At 40.8% G+C, this 18,328-nt stretch overlaps 1 protein-coding gene across 7 annotated transcripts in view; it reads right to left on the minus strand.

The window, feature by feature from the left end:
* Nucleotides 1-18,328, minus strand: part of Ncoa2 (nuclear receptor coactivator 2) — a 231,072-nt gene that overhangs the window by 136,918 nt on the left and 75,826 nt on the right. For all 7 annotated transcript variants that reach the window (XM_087897233.1, XM_085677343.2, XM_085677339.2 and 4 more), the window contains exon 2: nucleotides 5,716-5,772. The gene's annotated coding sequence lies outside the window, so the exon portion shown is untranslated. The remainder of the gene's footprint in view (nucleotides 1-5,715; nucleotides 5,773-18,328) is intronic.

The raw sequence follows: 18,328 nt of genomic DNA on the forward strand, positions 1-18,328 counted from the left end.
TGTGAAGGCCAAGAGCACAATCTCGCCAAAAGTAACAGTAGATGTTTGTTTTTCTCTATTTTCTCTGTCTTTCTACATAGCTATATCTGTCTCCACTTCAAAACATCTGTGAACACTTTAAGTCCCTCTGGAAACCTCACTGGGATATATAAACACACCAGGTATGTTATTCTCACCATCAGTTCTTGGAACCCTGGAGAAAATAAGAGGCTTTATCAACAGAGATGTCTGTCAAAATAATGATTCAATTAAAAAGGAACCCAAGCTAGAAAGATCATGAGCCAAAGATACCAAATTAGTTAGAATAATGACATATATGTCTATATATCTGCATATATGTGCACTTCTCCCTCCTCTGTCCTCAAATACAAAAGATCAAGAAGTAAGATCAACCACCTGGCTTTTGATGAGAAGTCACATCACTCTGAAATGGAGGAAAGAGAGCCACTGGGGTCCAACAGAAGGGTTTTTATTTTGTTTTTAAATAAGAAGCAAGGAAACCAGACTGTTGAAAGTAAACAAACTAAATATGCACCATTGGATAACACAGTAACAAACTAGCCTTTGAAAGCTGTTATAAATATATGTAAAAGATGACATCATTATCTCACAAGTCATTATTTTCTAAAGATATTTTAGAAAGTCAGACCCTGCCTGGGTTTGATGACACATGCCTTTACCCCAGCATTCAGGAGACAGGCAGGTTTCTATGAGGTCAATGCCAGTAAGGTCTACACAGTGAGACCTCCTCTTAAAATAAAATCCAAGAACCTGACCTGGATATAAACTTCATGTCTCTGTGAACAAGTTCAAACAGTAGCAATCAGAGAGTTAAGTAAGGAATATTATATGAAGCTTTATACATATTGAAGCAGGAGCCCCATTAAGTAACTATGATGTAAAATAAAGAAAAACTGAGATCACCTGCAGCATTTACAGAGAAAATCCAGATCCTGCTGGGCTAGTAAGGCAAAATCTAACTACTGTAAGTAAGGCACTCATGATATAAAATTTAATTTAATAAAATTAAATCAACGAAGTTTCATAGTTCTATTCTTTTCAAACATCACTAAAATAGTTTTAAAATACAGTTCAAGACTATCTTCTATTTTCATATTCCATTTTATAATGCAGGAAAAAGTTATTTGCTGAACTAGTAAAACTGTCAGATTACAGAATTACTAAACCAGATCAAATAGCTTTCTTACTGAAAGAGAAACTGAAAGACAGCCGCACCCTGGCCTCCACCCCCCCTTACCGAGCCACCAAGCCAACCACGAGGATCATGTCACTTCCTCAAGACAAGCTCGCAGGGTTAAGATGAAGGCCTCAAAGAGTGCTTCCGGGCAGTGGGCAGTGCAGGCAGGTTTACTACAGGCTTCCTGCACATCCACCCAATGAGTCAGGGGGTAGTCCAGGCTGCCCCGGTTCATTCACAGAAAACAGGCTCGATGCCTGTGACACCTCAGTCCCTTCTGCTGAGGCCACACAATTGTCAGTGACTTACTTCTTGTTAAATATTTATCTAAATGACACCCAAAATGCCAAGGCTGTTGAATTGAAGGAAACAAAACCCTCAAAATCGTCAATCCGACTCTTCTAAGTAGTAGTTGAGATAAGCAACTCTGTAGTCGGCTCAGAAGGCCTGTATTTCAATTTTTGAACATGTTCACTCCTTACTTGGGAACAATCACACATCCATTCAATGCTATATACTTCCTGCTTTCTCCCCTTTGTATGCCCCCACCATGAAAATGGAGATTATGTTACATGTCCACACGTGCACTGACGGCAGGCACCCATGCACCACCCAATAAATAGTAAGTAGCAAACAACCTTCAGACAACCTACCATGTTCAAATGAGTTGGAAAAAATACACATTTCCAAAGCTTACTATTAATAACTTCTTTGATTTCCTTGGAATACGGGGTCAAATAGTGACAAAAATTAAAATGGAAGCAGTTATAGCTAATGCCAAATAATCACACCTAAATAAATTGTAAATATCCACTTAGTCTTATGGATAATTGTATAAAGAAATGCTTTATTTCTCTTTTAATCTACGTGCTGTAAGCAGCTCAAGTTAGATTGAGCTTCACATATACAAGGAGTTGTCAATAGAAGAAGCCTGGTTGACACTGTTTATCTTTATGGGGTCTAGGAAGGTCAGTGGGAAACAGTGTATACCTGGGATGTTCCTTCCAAGGGAAAGAGAACAGTATAACTAACAATCCCAACTGAGACAGGTAAGGTAGCTCACTCCTGTAATTTCATCTGAAGAGAGAATAAAGCAAGAACATTGTTAAGCTAAGGCCATCCTGAGGCACTGTCCCGACCTGCCCCTCCTCAAAAAAAGATAAAAAAAAAAAGGGGGAGGGAGGGAGGGAGGGATGGGAGGAGGGAGGCAGGGAGGGAGAAAAAAAAAGGAAAGTAAGAATTTGCCTGGAAAAGCAAGCAAGTAAGCAAGCAAGCATCCTACACTGACCCAAATCAAAAGTCAAGATGTAGAAAACTGCATGGCAGCCATGATAAATGTCCCCACAGATCTTTCTGGAAGTCAACCAAGAACATCTTGACAAGGACACATACTCATCTAGGTTGAAATTTAAAGACCACAAGGGCAGGAAAGCTGGGGAAGGAACCTTTTATTCAACACATGTACCCACTCCCAGAAAGAACAGCTACAGCTTCCTTCTGGGAAGAAATGCAGGGAGGAAATCAGGGACACTGTGTTCTTCAAGATGTCCAAGTCTAGCCCCCAAATGAACACAACACATGCAAGTGCTTGTGTTGTGCTAACAGATGAATACGATGAAATGAAGCTAATCTCTTCTCACTGACGTGGACACAGGGAAGAGAGGAAAGCAGAAGAAAATAGAAAAATGTTTTAAAAACTAGCCTGTCACAATTCCCAACAGAGGTTATGTCTACCGTGCCCGGCACACCACTACCACCAACCATAACTAAATACTTCAGCTCTCCAGTGATCCTAGGCTGTGATGCGCACCATCCCTTCCACAGGATCAAGAGGACGGTCCATTCTGCGAGGTGAAATTCTCCTCCAAATGCTTAAGTTTAAAAACACCTCTAACTCTCTAGGTTGTGGTGCTGTCCAGGCTAGCATTTGAAGGAAAATATCATTATAGCAGTGATACAATCAAATGTGACCAGATCTTGCTGCCACAAGCTGTCCGTCTTTGTGTGACTGTATAACTCTCAGTTAAAGTCGGTGTCTAACACGGGCCTTCTCTCATCAATGAACCAAGAAGGGATTGAAAATCAGTGTTCATGTTCAAAGGACCTTTATTTTATGCTTAGGTATATTTATTCTAATTTTTGGAATCAGCATTTGTATTGCATTGTAAAATTTGGAAATCAGCAAGAGTGTTGTGGCAGTGCATAGCATGCACTACTGGACGTGGAGGGATTCCCTCCAGGCATTGGTGAAGCACTAGACTGCCCCAGGTACATGTGAACCAACCTTAACCTTCCCCACTTAATTATCTTTGCACCTCAAGTTTTCCTGGCACAAAAAAGAAAAAAAAAACAACTTTTAACCCACCAGTGTATCACATACTTTCAAAGGGAAAATGACATTTCAAGGCTGTACTGGCAGGCAAATTTCTGTACTCTTGCTGCCAATGCTAAGTAAACTTTATTAGCTTACTTTTAAGATGCTTGAAGCATGAGACCAGACTGGAAATAATGTGCTCACTATAGATTAAGAATCACATTTAGTCTGTTAAAAAAATATTGTATTTTAAATTCAAACTAAGGAATTCTCCATTCTATACATTTAGTTCTGGAATTTTCATTTACTCTCATAGATACAATCACTTCAGAATGTTTAATAAAGCACAATTAATTATGTTCTCAAAAACCTAAGGTATATTGAACTTGCCATCAAGAACATTTTGTTCAAATTATTACACAATTAAGACCCACGGTGTCTTTATACTACATGAGTTATGCAGTCGTGAAAATTAAAGTGGAGGGAAGCTAACGCTGAGTATGCTCTACCTAAACACTTCACTTAAAAGATGTAAGTCATCACGTGTTCCTTCAGAGGAAATCATCCACTTATGTAAAGACTGTGAGACAATATCTGACTCTCTGCAGCAGGGAGTATGATAGAGAAAATTCAAGTCAGTGTCAGGAACATAAATTAAGTCCTCTGCCTGGTGGTGGTGGCACACACCTTTAATCCCAGCACTTGGGAAGCAGAGGCAAGAGGACCTCTCTAAGTTCGACAACAGCCTGGTCTACAGAGCCAGTTCCAGAACAGTCAGGGCTACCCAGAGAAAATCTAGTCTCAAAAACACAAAAAAATAAAAAACAAACAAACAAACAAAAATTAAGTCTTCCAAACACTATGTTACCTGGAAACAAATAGAAAGGAAGATTCAAACAAAGGAATTACTTTCTGAGCAAGAAAGAAGTTGACCTCTAAAAGAGCAAAGCCTTCCATCCATGTCCAGCAGCTGTAACATCGCAGCTCGGAGCATTCAAAGTGCGCTGAAGTGCATCATTCCATCCCTGGCAGTCTTTAACCAGTGTTTCTGTCATGTAAGCCATAAACTAAGAGATCCCTTACCTGCTGTTCTTTGATTTATATTATTAAAAGGAACACAGGTCATTACAATGAAGTAATTCTAGTTCAGAATAAATTCACAGAATAGGTGCACTCCTTGGTGTTTTGGAAAGACATTCTAGAGCACTGAGCTGCCAATTCCGACCTGTGACTGGTGGTGTTAGTGCAGAGTGGTCCAAGCGCGTGTCTGTGTCTTGGCTTGTTCAGACAAACCCCAAGTCCGCATCCCTTTGTTGAAACACAACCATTTTTCTTATATTTTTTAATCACAAGAACTCAGGCTTCAAGAAGACTAATGTCTAATCAGTCCTCCACGCCAAGTAATGAGGCAAATTCGCCACCACTGGAGGCTGAATGTAAACCAACAACAGGAAAGTGTATACTTCACCATAAGAACCCCAGAGCACTGACGAAGGAAGGGTGAATCAGAGGCCTTAACCTTGGCAATCACCTGGTCAGTCATCTTTAAACAGGCTAACTTTTCATAACATTTAAGAGCCTTATGCACGCTGTGCAGATTATTTTGTTTATATTTACAGACACAGAGTTCGAAGACTGAATCTAAGTGTACTTTAGATACTCACACTCCACAACTTAACGGGCTTCATTCAGCCCTAACTATAAAGCAGTAGTGTTCTAAGGACTGAGGACGCAGGATCAAACAGACCCAGTCCCGGTGTTTCTCGGGGAGTGGGGGTTTACAAATGAAGATGCAAAGGGAGTATCAAGGGCTAAATATCATCAACATACAATAGGAATGTGCAATAAGAGCCACTAACAAAAAAAGGCCAAGCACAGGAATTCACAGCACCCAACTATCCACTAACACTGAAGTTAAAATTTAATGAACTAACTAATCAACTAACTTACAACTCTTTCCAAATAGAAACTGAGCAACAACAAACACATGGTGTTTCACTTTCAAACGTCATTTTAAAGTATTCTGAAAGAACTTTCACAGCAGAAACATGAAGGAAAATAGGTAAGTTCTGTTCTGTGTTCATTTACACCCATCTTATTTACGTTTCTAATATATCAGATAATTTTAAATACTTAATCTTACAAAAAGTCATCACAACATAAAAGACTCAAGGCTTGTGCCTGTACAACATAAAAGACTCACCTGTGCCTGTACACAGTGCAGAAGATCTGTTCATCTGAAGCCAAATCCGAGCGGAATCTGCAATATGAACAAACAAACGTTAGTGAAGAAAGAATCTCGCTGGGCTCCTCAGCAGGTAAAATGTTCACAATTAATACGTAGTTAATACTTGTTCATCACTCCCAGTGCACAAGCAACATCCACTAGTCAGCCCTACACTCAACTGCACAGCGAGCCAAGAGGCAGAATGACCTCGGCATCACTTCTACTTGCATAGCACAGAACAAAACATACAAGGAACGTTGCACTGTGAATGACAAGGCACTTAGAAGGGCTTGAGCTCTCGCAGCTACATTTCAGCTGCTTCCAATGGCCGGCTCTCTCCACCAGGCTGTCAGGCTGCCCATGGCCACTCTGGACTTCTAGGACCAGCACGGGGCCTGTACACTATAACATGCTGCAGTACATGTTTTCTGATTAAACAAATAAAATTCACAAGATAACTAATGTGTCATGCTTAAGAGTTTTCCATTACATAACCTTTGAAAGTAAAATTACAAAAATAAAAAAACTTATGTAGTAATTGTAGCATAAAAATGACGGAACAATTTGCTATCTGAAGAAAAGTCTATTGGAGTAAAGAGTATACTGCATGTTTACACAGTGGGGGGAGCATTAAAAATAGTTGGGTCTTGTCAGACCCAACCATAATAGTGAGTGAACAATTGTTTTGCTTTTTCTAGGCAATTAGGTTAACAGGCTGGAGAGACATCCCTGCAGTTAGGAGCACCTGCTGCTTTGTAGTGGCCTGGAGTTCAGGTGCCAGCACCATTTCTCCAGCCTGTTAACCTAACTGCGGGCTGAGAGACAGATGAGGAACAGTATCGTCTTTTATTTTGTTGATAAGTGATTATAAACAGATCTAGAGGAAGCAAATTTAGCTACAGAAGAGAATGAAGTGACAGCTGTAATACTGACCAAAGGGCATTTTAATATACCTGGAGAGAAAGAGAGGAAAAAAAGACCGTACTTTATTTTTGTGTCAAAAGGAACCATCGACAGCACTAGCAGCTCTCTTCCACTGGAATCTCACTGGGTGAGCACAGGGTACGGCTGCACACACATAAGGCTCTAACACATGTCCCTGCTGTTCCCGAGGCACGCCTTGGGACTAAGGTCCAGCTGCAGGGCTCATGATCTACCGTGTCACACGGCCGCCACACCTGCCGGGTGTTCTTAGAAGGTCACTGCTTTGATAATGCTATCACTTTTTGCTAACGATCTGCAGCAATCTGAGCCCCTGAAAACTGTCTTCCTGTGATTTCCAATGCCACACTAATAAGAACAGCAAAAGCCCATGGTCTCCACACTGTGAACAGACTATGCCATTAATGTTTTTTTCCTGAGTCCTGTGCCATGCAATTTTCTCAATCAAAGTTGCCACCAACCAAAGAAAGCCACTTCCTATTCATCAAAGTAGTGCCATGTGTGAAAAGGGTGCTGGGCCACCTGAGTCGGCTTCTGGCATTTCTGACATACACCGGCTATTACAAAGGCATGAGTGGCTGCCTGGCCACCCTGCATGTCCCACCGAGGATCCTAGACTGGCCCCTGTCAAGGTATCACCACTCCAGCCACCAAACGCTGCAGACAGGGACAGAGAAAGCTGCAGGAGGACTCCTAGCACAGGGGTGGAGTAGAGTGGTAGACAACCGCTCTGCTGGACTCTACCTGCCTCAGCCTCCTGAGGGGCCTGGACTACAGGCTCACATTACGTCACTAAGGCTCGCTATTCTTGCTTAGTGACACAAAAGTCCATCTCATACTTGTTGAGCTGAATGTTCAGAAGAGGACTAACGATGCTAAATTAAACACTAATCTGAAAACCTCAATTAGAAGTGGCAAAGAAACACCAACACCAGAAAACAAGGGGAAACAAAGTAGCTAACAGGTGGAAGGCCAGCGAGTTGGGGCGGGGCATGCAATTCCAAGGACTGAGAAAATTAAAGTCCCTACCTGATTTGATAATAAGAAAGTACTGGTCCCTTTAAAACAACAGTTTTAAACAAAGAGAGAAAGATAGAATAGATAAGGCTGAGATGCTGACTAAGGAAAAAGAAATAAGGATTTGAGCCCAGCAGGTGCAGATGACCACTATTATTACATTAAACTAAACTTTATCTTCCTATCTACATGGGAGTTCTCCGAGGGCAGGGGAAAGGCAGCAGCCATCCTTGAGGCGCACTGGGGCTTTAAAGCACTCTGAACCCTATTCACAAGGCTCAGGCTTGCCTCCCACCATCACTAGAACATGTCACATGGATAACCACACCAACCAGCTCTCAAAAAAACACGGTTATGTTGACTGTCTCTAGATCAGTCATGTGGACAATCTCAAATTATAAACTCATTCTTCTTCTCCTGCTTTTTTTAATTACTAATTTTTGTTGATGAAATCAATCACACTGAAAAATAAATGAAACCTTAACCCTTCCTTTTATATTGCTGAGTTTAAGGTAGACCAGCCTGTAAGATACTTTGAAACTACTCAAAATGTAAGATATCTTTAGACAAAGAAGTAGCAAAGAAATTGGACCAAAAGTTAACATTCAAACCTAATGATTTCTCCATACAGTCCAGAAACAATCTTTAACCCCCAACACACCCTCAACAAGCAGGAGACACCCGTCCATCAAAAATCTCTCTGTCAAATGATGTCACTGTCACATTAACAATCATCTCAATATAATAAATGGAAGCTACACACACACGAACAAGGAGGGTAGCAGGTGAAAAGGTTCACTATCCCTTTCCTTTCTCTTCGCGCCTCCCCAGCAACACCAGGTCTGGATTTTGAAGTTTTGGATTCCAGTTGCTCATGCTGTCCTATGGGTGACATATTTCTCCACTCATCCTGAATAAAAGAGATTTTATGAATCCAGAAACAATAAATCCTAAACATCATATCTTAACCAACTGCTATCCTGGATGAGTCTAATACTTGTAAAAAGGCATGAAAGTTTGAGATCTAGAATTAATAGACAAAACATCTAACGACACAAGTGCAAAGCTATGGAGAGCAGTATGGCACCACGGTGTGTGCATACAATGGGCATACCTGAGAATAGAGCCACTAGGAAATCCAGCACTCAAACATTTATCATTAGTTTGGATTGGGAATAACTAAGTCAAGATCTTCTTTACAAGTTGTTTTAAATCTACAGGAACGACCAACCACAGCATTCCTCCAGTGCTATGAAAAGACAGAACTTATTCCTCCCACCCAGAGAAAACACTAGCTGTCCCTTCTGCAGGTCAATGAGATCAAGTTTTAAATTACCACACATAAGTGAGAACATATGGTATTTGTCCTTCTGTGTCTGACTCTACATAACATAATGTCCTCTGGGCTCATCCACGTCACACCAATCCTATGTGTTACATCCAAAGGGAAATAAATCAGTGACACAAGATGACACGCCTCTGTTCACTGCAGCAATGTCACGATGACTGATTACAAGACCATCAATTGAGTCAGGTAAAGCAAATGGCACTTTACTATCCAGACATAAAGAAACAGGCGCAACATTTTGTTGAGGAGCAGATGCCAATAGCTCTGCGGTAACTTTAACATGAATTACTGCAAATGCTTGTCACAGACAGATGCCTATTAGTGCCAATAAACTGCATTGGAAACTTTAGGTGACTTACTCACATTACAATGAGAGGACAAAAGGCCTTCCTGCTGCCCTGTCTCTCCCCACTTCTTAACTCCTCTCAGAAAACCCAGCTGAACATTAGAAAGATGCTTTGTGATGCCCAGCCTCACACAGCTGCCAGCAACAACCTCACAAGGAATTGCAAAGTAGCCCACTAACAAGACCACTCAATTGCTTGTGTCAACAAAAGCAAAGAGAACAGAAAATAACACCATGCTGGAAGGAAAACAGAAGTGGAGAGGGCTGGACAAAAACAAAGACTTCAGACACTGGAGATGGTGCTTAAAAAGAAAGTGAGACAATTCTGAAACCTAATGGAGAAAAAAAGTGCCAGAAGTAACCTTGCATTGCTCAGTTCTTTCTCCAAACCAGAGGTATCTGGGGTCCAGAATGCACACACTGACCTATGATACCCAGGATGGGTTGTAGTGAAGTTCCATACTTTGATTTAGATGCAAATGTAAAATGACCAACAGGCAGATGCTAAGTCATAGCACAATGGTTCTCAACCACAAGTTGAACCTGTGGGTTAAGACCATCAGAAAACACATCTTTTCAATGGGTCTTAGGAAGTAAGACACCACTCAATAGCAAAATTAGTTATAAAGTCCAATAAAAATAAATTTATGGTGGGGGTTCCTAAGACTCACTTATGGGATTTCCGATGGGGTTGTGACCCACAGGGTAGAACTGCTATCCAAGGGGGACCACTGTACCGACTGCGACCACACGGCTGAGAGCCAGTGCCATTCAGTATCTCAGGCTTTGTGTTGTACTTACCAGCCCTTGCTGCTATTTTCATTTCTTTGATACCCAGTTCGTTATAAGGTTAGGTAAAGAAAAGCAGGGAAGAGGGGAAATACAGCTTGTACCTGCACTAAAAGTAGTTCTGGGGAGGTGTGGGTTAGGTTGAAAATGGTGTAAAATGTTACACATGTATGAATCCCTCAAAATAAAAAAAGGAGGGCACACTGAATTCAAAAAGAGTCTGAGCTCTGCAGATCACCAAGCAATCTACTACCTCCATTTCATAGTTTGGGGGTCTTCATTGTGTTTAGTTAGTGGCCGGGCTTTGTACCATTGATCCTACTGAAAATAAAACTGCAGTAAAAGAAATCGAATAACACACTAAACAGGCTGCCTATCCCAGAAGTTACAAGTTAAATTTCCTCATTATTTACAAAATAACCATAGCTATACAATGTACAGTTTTTAAAATTTATTCATGCAAGGGTTTTTTCAAAAACTTTGCTGATATACCAAATTAAGGCAAAAATAGTGCCCTCACAAAGTACCTTAGGGTGTAATACAGAACACAAAGCTGCTGTAGAATAACTTAAATGAGTAAGAAAAAAATGCCCTGCCTTCCTCTGCAAACTAAATCTTATTAAATGTGAAGATTCTGTCTTTATTGTTAGATGGGAAGCATATTGTTTTGTGGCGTTAATACATCTGAATTGACAGCATCTGGTCATCATGGACCTATCAAACCAATGACGGTGTGCTCGGTGTGCTCGGTGTGCTCGGTGTGCTCGGTGTGCGTGCGCTCCCTCGGGCAAGTCCATGCTGAGCACACATCCTTGGGCAAGGTGTTCAATACCCGGCAAGTACAGCAGGAAGACAGCCTCAAACCACAGCACAGTGACAGTCCTCCATACCAAGTCTGTATTCACCCCAAACAGGTGACAACTCTGCTAATGTCACTGACATGGTCAAGTGATACACAGAACATGATCCCCATGTGGAACTCTGGAAGACCAAAGACGGCAATTACTTTTGCTACTTCTCCCCTAGAATCAAGAAACTGGACAGCCTTTCTAGATGGGCAACATCACTGAGATGTTGATGCCTGCGATGTGGGCCTCAGGCATCAGCCTCAGACCCCCCTGTCCTTGGCCTCAATGTCCTGAGCTACCTATGACTCTGGCAGCACTTTGTGGAGTGTGTCCAAGGCAGTGAGGCATGGAGATCATGAACAATATAAGGAACTGTTTGCTGAGCCAGGCTCCAGCTGTTCCATGTACTCTACCCTGTCCAACTCCTAAGACAGAATCATGAGACAGAATGAAAATACACATAACAGAATAAAAACTAACAGCTTGTATATACAGTAATAAAGTAAGGGCTTTAGAGCCAAAAAAAAAAAAAAAAATCAAAAACATTTCTCAAGATCAGAGAGAAGCCAGCCAGAATGGTATCAAACACAAGAAAGCCCCACGCTGACTGGGAACCATATATTTACAGTGGCAGAATCTGGAAATATACAGGTATTCACCATCTTACAATGGTGCTCTGTCCAGACAAACACCACAACTGACCACCCACAACTCATAGTTTAGATGAGTACTGGTCAGAAGTTCTTGCTTCTGACCAAGGCTATTTGGGCTACGACTTGCTGCCTGCCAATTGTCACAAACCAATCACACAACCTGGTAGCAATCCTACAAAGATCTTAATTCAAAGTCTGAAGTCAGCTCGGTGTTCAGCACTAAACACCATCCATGCAACTACTATAAGTCTGATACCCTCTATGGATTTTTAGAAATGGAGCTGGAGAGATAACTCAGCAGTTTAAAAGTGCTGTTTTCCACAGAGGACCTGAGTTCAATTCCCTGCACTCTCCACAGGTGTTTTACAACCACCTATAACTCCAACTCTGGATATATAACACCTTTCTGATCTCTGCAGGCACACGCGTGTACACACACACATACACTCACCCCCACACACACACACAAATTCAGAACACCTGAAATGTATTTGAAGTATGCCTTCCCATACTTAAATTCAAAATGTAATCATAATGTCTTCCTGAATATTTTCCCCCCTCACAAAAATAGTTGGTCACAGGGAACACAATCAAAAAAACAACCAAATTTGATCAAACAGTCTGAGTTCCTTCATGAGAAGGAGATGAAGATGGAATCAAACTCCCACAAAAGGTCACATATAGTTTGCAGAATTACCCATGCTTTAGTTAACTGAACTATATAGTAAAATGTTTCGGTTCTTATTTCAGACTATAAATCCATGGCATGCGGAACTAATCTTCACTGAGTATTAGCTGAGAGACCCTTTTAAGATACATTACAAACGGGCTAAGAGAATTCTCTGTTTTACTCCAGTTGCAACTTTGGGACCCACAATGGGAAAACAAGGTCAGTCGTGAGATGCCACTCTAGTGGGATTTATTTCTGTCTAGGCACGCTACAGTTTAAACAAACACACTACTCCTTGGACTAACATAGTTTTAACCACTTCGTTTATTAAGGCACAGACAACGGAACCTTTCATAATGTTATTCTCTAGGTTCTAAAATTATTCACACTTTTTCCTATTTGTAGCTTTCTTTCCTCAAATGTCGTAGGATGCCAAAGGGAACACAAAGAAGGGTCAATATTCTACAACGTATTTTTAGATGTAAGAAAATTGCTTGATCCCATGTTGTGAAAGAACAAAACCGTCATCAGGCTACTACAGTCCCAAGGGGACAGGTCACACTACGTCTAGCTCCCACTTGCTCTTTCTCTCTTTTCTCACTCCCTACCCTGCCTGCCTGCCAAAGAGAAGGGGTCTTGTCATGTTGCTCAGACTGGTGAGCTGCCTCTTCTAATTTCAATACTTGGTGCTATGTCAATTTGCTTTATAAAACATAATACAAAAGAAAATGTCTTCTTGTTAACTATTAGCTTATCAATATTTTGTTCAAAATACTGTAAAAGTCAAAACCTGAGGTTGAAAACAGTGGCCTTTAGCTACAGAAAGTAACGCCTGGAGCTGCTGAGTCAGCTCAGTCATTAAAGACGCCAGGCACCAAACTTTCTACTGAGTTTGATTCCTGGGACCTACATGGCGGAAGGAGAGAACTCACTCCCTCTAGTCATCCTTGACTTCAACTTGTGTGCTGTAACACAAGTGTGCACACACACACACACACACACACACACACACTAAAACTTTGTAAAAATTAAACCATGAAAGCATCACCACCTGGAAGGGGTACCTCAGGAGTCTAAATACACAAAACTCGGGGCCTCTGAGAACCAAGACCCCTCTCTTCTGAAGGGGCCAGACACCCAGCAGTGCTCTGAGAGGACAGCACTCAGCATCTCCAGGCCTCGGGTTTATCAGTGACAAAAGAACACCAGGGTCTTCAAACTCCTGTCTCACTTTAAAACAAACAAACAAACAAAAAAACAGAACTCCACAGTCTGTTGTAGTATTTTGATCCATTATGCCAATGACTTTTGGGGCAGCAAGACCTAGGGCATGGTCTTGTCTGTTAAGTGACTGCTAAGAGAGGGGTCTCATCCCCCTCCTTCACTCCCTCCCCCGTTCTCTGGGGTAGTCTAGACGGGGCAAGGGACAGTTGGTCCTCAGCTCCCCTGGGCAGAATGGCAGGACATAGCAGTTGGAACAAGGTGGCGTATAATCTGCTCTGTGCCAGTGAGTATTTATTCGCATTTTACATCTAAAACTCTTGAGAACCTTAACAGACTCTCATGGGTTCATGTAACAACAGTCCTCAAATAAAGAGCTATTCCTTTCAACAACACATTTAAGGCATACACTTCATTTGTTTAATTAAAAGGTATAATTATTTCTCCAATCTTATACTAAACACTTGATAGCCTTTCTCTTACTTTCTCATTGCAGCTTGCAGCTCTGTGAGGTGTAATAAACCTGTAATTACTCCCAGATTACGCACAGAAAATGCCAGAAGAAAGGTGCTATGATGTCCTTGGATGTGACTAAAGCCACTCACTCAGCCACAGTATAAACATACTGTAAACACACATTGCTGAGGAAGCTCCTTGCGCTCCTTCAGCCAATAGCCGCTGAGATACCAGCCCATTGGGGCGTGGTCTCTCTCTCTTTAAAAAAGCAGCGGCTGTCCTCCACTCTCTCTCTCTGGCTTCCGGCTCCTAGACTCCTTTCCTGTTTGCGCAGAGGGGTTGTTGTCTGAGACGGTAATCTGTAAGTTTTTTTCCCCCCTTTGAATAAATAACCATTCTATTAATCATAATTCCAAACTGGTATGGGATTGTTTGTGACTTACGCTTCAACACATGATATAACACAGGACCATCAGAACAAGAGCAGGATGGACAGTGAGGAAAACACTGAGGGGAGTGAGGGCGCCTGTGATGTCATCATGCAACCATTCAAACACTGGAAAAACTCAACCAACAAGTCTAGAATTTAGATTTTCTGACTCTTAGCTTAGTGCTCACAAGAAATTATTAGAAAAAAATCGCTTGCAAATCCAAAACAGCTATGAAATAAATTTCCAGCTGTAGGAGACACAGCATTCTTTAGAATGTCATTATAAGCCCTTTTTTAAACACTTTCTCACATTTTAAAAAGACCATTATTTCCTAAATAACAAATAAAACTGGTTAGGGGTGGTGGCATATACATTTAATCCAGCACTAAGGAGGCAAAGATAGGTGATCAAGGCCGGCTTGGACTGTGTAGTGAGACCATCCACTCTCCCAAATAAATAAATAAATATCAAAATGATTGGTTTATACTTACTTTCTAAACCTACACATAACTGTATTAAAAAGCATAACACTGCATGCTTATTCTGGGCTCACCTGAAAGGTTGGCCGCCAGTGCCGCAAATAGAGCACTAAAATTCCTCTCATGATTGCAACGAGGGGCACAAGCACTGACAGGAATGGCAATACATTAAAATAGCTCTTGTTGCTAGAACTGCTGCTAAGGAACCTGAGGACACTCTGTTCACGAGAAGCACATACACTTAGCAAACATCAACATAGAAGGTAACGGGGGAGGCCCACATTAAGCATCCATGGCGCTGTGTATGGACCAGGAGCCAGCATCCACAGGTAAGACTTACATACAGGCTCAGTCACAGAGGATCTGACGAATGTGGGTTTACCCTATTTATAAAAGAGAAAACTCGAAAGCAAAAGGCTAACAAGCTAATTCGAATTATAAAACTAGATGAATTTATTCGGTTCCCAAAGAAGTCAGACACTTCTAACCCTTCCTTTTGACAACTGTGAGCTCCCAAGACAAACAAAACACTCGATAGTAGTTGGAAAGTCCCACAATACTCCAAAAGTTTTTGAAAATGGAAGCAGGTTCGACACTCACACTGTTCTTAAGAATAGCATCTTTACCACTTCAGGACAAGAGGCATGACTTGTCACTTGGTCACGGACTTCCTTGGAAGTCTGAAAGAGCTCCAAGAAGAGATTGGACAGTCTAGTCTCAAACTTCTGCTCGTACACACACACACACACACACACACACACACATTTATGTCACTGCTTTTAAAAAAGAAGGGGCTACAGCAAAACAAGTATATATTTGTTTATAAAGATACAAAAAAATATTTAGGGAAAAAGAATCAGTCTGTATTGGCTAGAAGATTCCAGACATTCAAGGATATTCCTAGTACTTAAACACCTACACACAGCAGTCTCCCACCTTCTCCCATCTTATCCATTTTAGAATTGAGAAGGTGATTCTGCCAACAGACCATAAACATTTGAGACACAAAATACGTTTCAACAGCAACACTGTTCTCCAGAGATACACAGCAAGCCCTATTTAACACAGAGCACAGCATGCACAAAAATGACGTGGAAGGTCCTTCTGTACATGTGTTACTTTTATTGGTTAATGAATAAAGCTGCTTTGGCTTATAGCAGGGCAAAATATAGGATGGAAGAGATATAGAGTGAAGGCAGTGGAGTCAAAGAGATGCCATATAGCTATGGAAGGAGACAACCTCATGGCAGAACACAGATAAATAGAAATGGGTAAATTAAGAGGTAGCTAAAAACAGACCTAAGATATTGACCAAACAGTGTTGTAATTAATATAGTTTCTGTTTACTGATGGCACCCAATGTGAGGCAACTGCATTCACATAAAACCTGAGAGACCATAGGACGGAACTGGAGAGAGAGAGAGAGAGAGAGAGAGAGAGAGAGAGAGAGAGAGAGAGAGAGAGAGAGAGAGAGTGTTAAGCATGGCTTCTAGGTAGCAGCATTTTCTCAGGTGGGCTCTGTTTGCGAGAGATAAATAGAGGCGTGATTTCTTTAAGAGAAGGCTTCCTCACTCAGCTTTAACAGCAAAAACAGCACAGCTTCTTTAAGGGAAGGTTTCCTGGTTCATCCTAGTAGCACGAACTCTGGCTCTTTTGGGAGGTCCTACACATAAATGGCGTCTGGGAGCAGCATGTTAGAAACTGCTTACAGGTGACACAGACCCACTGCATCCCTGCAGCTGAGCTGGTGAGCGGGATTTACAGATGCGGAGTTGTTTCTAGTCATGCCCACAGAGCATTTAAAATTTAGGTGTCTCCAGTCAGAACGTGATTACAATACACAACGAGGACAGATTCAGATTCAGAAACAGACATTCAAAGATTAAAGGAGTAAATATACAGAGTCTGGATTATGCATATTATTGTGTTCTCTTTGAATTTTTTGACTGCAGAGAGACATTTAATTCTGGGGGCTGCTAAGCTAAACGAACATATATTTTAAAGGTATTTTGACTACAAGAATAGACTAGGAATGTGTTACTTTGAAAAAGAGGTTCTGCTTTTGTTTCCACAGAAGATGAGAATCTGTGGATTCCTTCCAGGTTAATGTGGTTTGATGGGGAAAAGATGCCCTAAAAAGTCTCTGTGAACCCCTAAAAATACTTCTCCCAACAAACAGCAGGAAGCAGTTTGGAAAAAACTATACCCAAGTTTCCAAACTTTCTTTAAAAAAAAAAAAAAGTGGGGAGGGGGAAGAAATAAGATATTAAGATGAATAATTTACACTGGTATGAATGTTAGTTTACTGATACAAATTTAAGGTCAATTTTGTTATAGGTATATTTCTACTCTTGTTATTACGGCTCATTTAAAAATGCAATATATAATTAAAATTTACAGATTAAATTAAAAATTACAGAGTAATAGTCATTTATGATCAAACTTATAGTCATGTTAATTATATTATCTAGATATAGAGAGATATATTTCGATTAGATAATCTACTCCAAAGACCTACAGAATAGGGCATTTAAAAAAAGTATTTAGAAATTAGGCTTATTTCAATAGTGTGGCATGTCTGGTACTGGCAGCAAAGAGGCTCTTTATAAAGTTTGCTAGCCATTTGGACAAAAAATTGCTTTTGCATGGACTACTTTATGGTAGCTGTATGAACTGGACATGGATAACCCATAGAAAAGTGACTGCTGAACTTCCCAAAAGAAGGTGAGACAGCGCTTCAGGGTTCCTGCTTCATGAAAGAAACTGCCAGACATTCTGCAGGACACAGAAGAAAGCAACTGATGAACTTTGCTCTTAAAAGCATAATAGATCCTCAAATTTCCTGCTTACTTAACTAATAATGAACTTCCGATTTACTTAACTAATATTATATATCCTTCTGGGGTCTTTGAAGTGATGAAGAAAGATGGTTATAGTTTTCCTTAGATGTGAAAGGAAAAATTAGATATAAAACTTTAAACTCACAAAGATAGGTATTATTTTCCTTAATTTGCCAAATATAAATGAACTATATAAAAGAATCATAACTATAATTCTTGCTTAATAACTGTTTTAAAACTTTTCTTAATTAGACAGAAAAGAGAAGATGATGCAGGATGTCCTTTGTTGCTTTAACTGGAAATGAATAAAGCTGCTTTGGCCTATAATAGGGCAGGATATAGCCAGGCTGGAAGAGATATAGAGAGAGAGTAGGCAGAGTCAGAGAGACACCATGTAGCTGCCAAAGGAGACAGATGCCAGGACCTTGTCCAGTAAGCCACAGCCTTGTGGTGAAACACAGATTAATAGAAATGGGTTAGTTTAAGATGTAAGAGCTAGCTAAAAATAAGCCTAAGCTACTGACCAAACAGTGTTGCAGTTAATAGAGT

Source organism: Myodes glareolus, chromosome 16 (assembly GCF_982192425.1).
Source record: "Myodes glareolus chromosome 16, mMyoGla1.1, whole genome shotgun sequence".
NCBI classification, from domain to species: domain Eukaryota; kingdom Metazoa; phylum Chordata; class Mammalia; order Rodentia; family Cricetidae; genus Myodes; species Myodes glareolus.